Source organism: Sciurus vulgaris, assembly GCF_902686455.1.
Source record: "Sciurus vulgaris genome assembly, chromosome: 9".
NCBI classification, from domain to species: Eukaryota; Metazoa; Chordata; class Mammalia; order Rodentia; family Sciuridae; genus Sciurus; species Sciurus vulgaris.
The window spans coordinates 90,749,088-90,754,103 of record NC_136469.1 but is presented as its reverse complement, the minus strand read 5'-3'; positions in this window follow the sequence as shown (position 1 = coordinate 90,754,103).

Genomic DNA, 5,016 nt, shown 5'->3' with positions numbered 1-5,016 from the left:
ATATTTCAATGTAAGCCTGGGTCTGAGATCTGGAAGGATCTAACAGGTTTTAACAGAAACTCTGTGTCTAAGGCATTTTAGCCATCTCATCCAGACAGGTTGGATGTTAAAATTATGAGACCTTATTTTTCATTACTTTTGAGACTGAAGCTACTTTGCTAAGTTACCCTTCAGGGCTGTTCGGAGCGGGAGTCCAGAGAAGGAACCTTTGGGGTCCACCCGAGAGTAGCCCGGGCCGAGAACCCCCCAGTTGTTCCAACCCTTCCTCCACCTCCGCCACAAACACACAACAGAACCAGATACAGACGGGCGCCAATCTCTGATCCACCAATTGAACCCCATCAGCGCCCTTACCGACGGAGACTACCAGGCGTCCCTGGCTCTCCTTCCACCCTTAGGGCGTCCCCCAGGGCTGCAACCTGTGGCCCCCCAGGCACGTCTGCCGGCCACTGTTCAGCCACTCTCACGAGTCACTGAACGGCTGCCACCGAAACCGAAAGCGCGCTCACAGAACCAGACCAACTAACAAAACACAAGACAAAGACAGACAACTTCGGGGTACCCCTTCTTACCTCCAAGGTCGACTCTGCGGATGAGGGGGGGCCATCTTATCCCGGGCGAGCCCCCAAATGTAAGGCCCCCCAAAAAGGAAACCCCAACTCTGTCCCATGGATGGACGGCAACCCCAATCAACCGCAGGAGGCGTCACTTGATGCAAACCGCAAGAGGTGTTTATTCCAGCGCGCTGGGACCCAACTCCAGGAGTCGAGTCCCTAGCAGAAAATCTTGTAGGTTTATAAAGGCAGAAACCACACATCGGGAGGGGTCACACATGAAAGGGGGAAAAGGGGGAACAAAGCTGCCAGGAAATTTCAAAGGGGGTCTGGGTTTGCTGACAAAATGTTTCACAATGTTTTACAACAGGCTGTAGATTCTGGTCAATAGTTTCTGGTAATCCTACTGTTTGAGCACTATCTGGCTATCAGGCTCAATTTACTCTTTTACTCTCTGTTTGGGAACAGAGAACAGCTTTAAGGGCTTTGTTCCCATTACTGGGAGGGAAACCTTAGGGAGTTGAGATAAAACAGACAGCTTAAAAAATGTCCATTCTTTCAAAATCTTTGTAGAAATTGTACCACTTGGCACTCAGATTACATGTATCCCAATTTTGGTTCAGAAAGTAGAATGGTAGTTTTAAGAGAGGTTACAGCCCACCAGAAGATAAACACGTTTGTCCAGACAGATATGTCTAGATATCCATATATACAAGCAGCCACAAGAACAGTCTGAGAGGACCAGACAGCAGGTGTCTTGAGACTATAGAGGAGGTATTGTTCGCTTACTGGGCTGTTATCTTAAAAAATAGTCTAATGCAAGGTATACATATTAATTACAGAAAACTGATTAAAATTAAAATGAAATATCAGAAAGCAGATTGGGCTCTTTTATAAGGAAAAGTGAGGAACCTACTTCACAGTCTTTTAGCTAAGTGCCAAAATAAATAAATAAACAAACAAACAGGAAGATAATTTATAATACAGAATATTCTTGATTATCTCACAAGAGTTTTGCTGTCTCAGGCCAGGTACTATGGTGCAGGCTGGTAATCCCAGCTACTTGGGAGGCTGAGACAGCAGGATCACAAATTGGAGGCCACCCTCAGCAATTTAGTGAGACTCAACAACTTAGCAAGACCCTGTCTTTAAATTAAAACACAAAGAAGACTGGGGATGTAGCTCAGTGGTAAAGAACCCTTTACCCCTGGGTTTGTTCAATCTCCAATAACCCCTCCGCCCCCACCCAAAAAAAAAAAAAAAAAAAAAAGAGAGAGAGAAAGGAGGAAGAAGTCAATGAGAATATTTGTACATATGTAAAATAATGATACAGTGTATCATTATTTAAAAGAGATCAGGGAGAAAAGTTACTTTGACTATATCATTTGATTAGACTTGAATGAGAGATAAGAATAAAAAATTAGGTGGTACCAAAAGGTTTAATAATTTATTTGGAAGAATAAGGAGCTATCTATATATTGAACAGAAAAGTAGCATGATTGCAATATTTCAGAAAGATGTTCTGGTGATTTTAGGCCTGATAGTATGGGTCAAATAGGAATCAGAACAACCAGTTAGGCAATCAATTTGAGCAGTAACAATGAAAATAGGACAAATAAAGAGGTCTAGCAACTGATTCTATTTTAGCAAAGATACAAGATGGCTTATCGAAAGTACCAGATAACTCTGGTTTGGAGGGACTTTAAAACCTATCAATATTTGGATGAGTCCCATCTCTAGATTTTGATTTTTAATTGAAGGACACAATAGTTTTAGGACAGAGACATATCTATAGATATTTATTATTTTCACTCTCTACTAACAACAATAACCAAAAAAAGTTCTAAGCACTGCTGATATTTCTTTTACCACCTATAGCCCAGTTTTTGAGTTCAAATACTCTTGGGCCAGAAGCCAGTGTGGCTGGCTTGTGGTCTCTGGGGCAAACACGGAAGACTTAGTCTTGTAACCTGTTTTGTGGACATGATCAGGTGCTTTCTTCAAAGGTATGGGAAGGCATGCTCCCCCTTCCTCCCTCCCTCCTTCCTTTCTTTGTTTCCCTAGGTACTAGGGATTGAACTCCAGGGCAGCCTCCAACTGAGCTACATCCTCAGCTTTTTTTTTTCTTTCAGTTTTTAATTTTGAGATAGGGTCTTGCTAAATTGCTGACACTGTGAGCTTGCAATCCTGCCTCACCTTCCCAGAGTTTATGGTATCACAGACTTATGCCACTGTTCCCAGCCATACCCTTCTATATTCTACCAGTTTACTTTGAAACAACTCTGTTATCATATAATTTCATCTGCAAATATTTGTGTATCTTGAAATTACAAGAACTTTTTAAAAACTAACATTACAATTAAAAACAACTAACTACAATTCCTCAAAACCATCAGGCATTTACTCAGCATTTAATATATATGTATTTATTAATGTGTGTTCATATATTACAAACAGTATCCAAACAATTCAAGATGTCCACAGTGTCACATTCCCTCTGAAACCTACTAAGGAAGAGTATCATTACTTGTCTCTTCCAGTTTCTGGTTTTTGCTTACAACCCTTGGTATTTCTTCGATGTATCACTCTAATAGCTACCGCTGTTGTCACATGGTAGTCTTCTCCCTCTGTGCCTGCCTCTCCTCCTCTAAGGACTCCAGTCTTGTTAGATTACGAGTCTACCCTATTCTGTATGAAATCATCTTAATTAAGTACATCAAAAAAAAAAAAAAACTATTTCCAAATAAGGTTTAACTTTGAGGTACTGCAGGTTAGGACTTCAACACATTATTTTGGGAGAACAAGGTAATACATAACATCTATGCACTACAATTGGTGTATGTCTTTTTATGTTCTAGTAAATTTATTTTAATCTATAGGTTGTCCTTACATTTTTTTCAATACTGGGGATTGAACTCAGGGATGCTTTACCACTGAGCTATCTTCCTAGCCCTTTCTGAGAGGGTCTCATTTTGTTGCCAGGGCTAACCTCAAATATGCAATCCTTCTACCTTAGCCTCCCAAAAGCTGTGATTACAGTGGGTGGCACAGCATCCAGATTCTTCCACCTTTCTTTACTCTTATGTCACATTTTATTTTGGAGACACTCATTTATCTGTCCTATAGTTTCCTGCTGTCTGGATTTTGCTAATGTTATTTCTGTGGAATTGCTTAACATATTCACTGGTACTCTACTATTCCCTGGGTTCCTTAGCCTGGGCTATTGGCATTTGGTCATGGAATAATTATTTGCTTATTGAGGTCTTTCTTGTGCACTATAGGATGTATAGCAGCATCCCTGGTTCCTACCACCTGCCAGTAGCACTCCCGTTGAGGGAACCACAAATTTCTCCGAATATTGTGAAATATCCCCTGGGGCATCACCTCCATCTCCTCTCAATCCCACGGTAACCTACAATTTCTATCTAGAACCACTAAGCTAAAGTCTTTGTTCTGGAATAACCCATCCCAGTATATGAGAACCAGCCCCAAGGTATCATTGAGACCAAAGAAAACAGGGAGATAGATTCAAAGTTGTTGAGTGCTATTTATTAGGAATCCACTGACAGTATCATGGTTGTGCAAAACCAGATTCCCATGATTTCGATCAGAAGATGGAGGCTTATGAAGTGGTCAAGACAAAATCGACTTCATTGAAGCCAGAACATAACTGGTTTATCTCAAGCTAGTATCAGGTCAGGTACATTCCTGGGGCCAGGTTCTGGTCACAAAGCTCTACATTCTACTTTAATGATTTTTGTCTATTTATAGTGTGCTAGGAAACTAAGTAGAGGAAACCCACTAGGGTTACTCAAGGGTTAAAATCACTGTGGTTATAACTTAAGATTGTTGCAATCAGGGCAATTTGAATCCACACAGTTTTTATGACATCCAGGTTTAATTTTTTGGCAAGACTACTTTGTAGATAGTATACGTACTTCTATCAGGAGGAAGATAGCATCCGATTGACTTTGTTCTATTAATAAGCAGCTGGCACAGTGGGTATGTCATTAATTCCAGGGACTCAGGAGGTTGAGGTAGGAGAATCCCAAGTAGCAGGCCAGTCTCAGGATCTTAGTGACAGACCCTGTCCCAAAATAAAAAATAAAAAGTGACCCAGTGATAACATCCCAGTACCTCCCCCAAACTGCATTAATCTTTTTATTTCATTGATGTCTGTAAAACGGTATCGTCCTAGTTGTTACTGCTTTGCTCTGACCGGGTATTAGCTGTAATGCTTCAATCACGTCTCTTCATCAACGACCTTCTTGATAACCCTGAAATATGGTTCTACTCTATTTTAAACTTTTGTTTCTTTCATAGAATTCACAATTTTAAATGTTTACTTATACCTTGCCTCTAACTAGATTGTAAACTAAGCTTCCTTGAGGGCAGAGAACAGATCATTTTTTAAAACTGTGTATATATAATATATATTATATACATAATATAGATCAGAAAT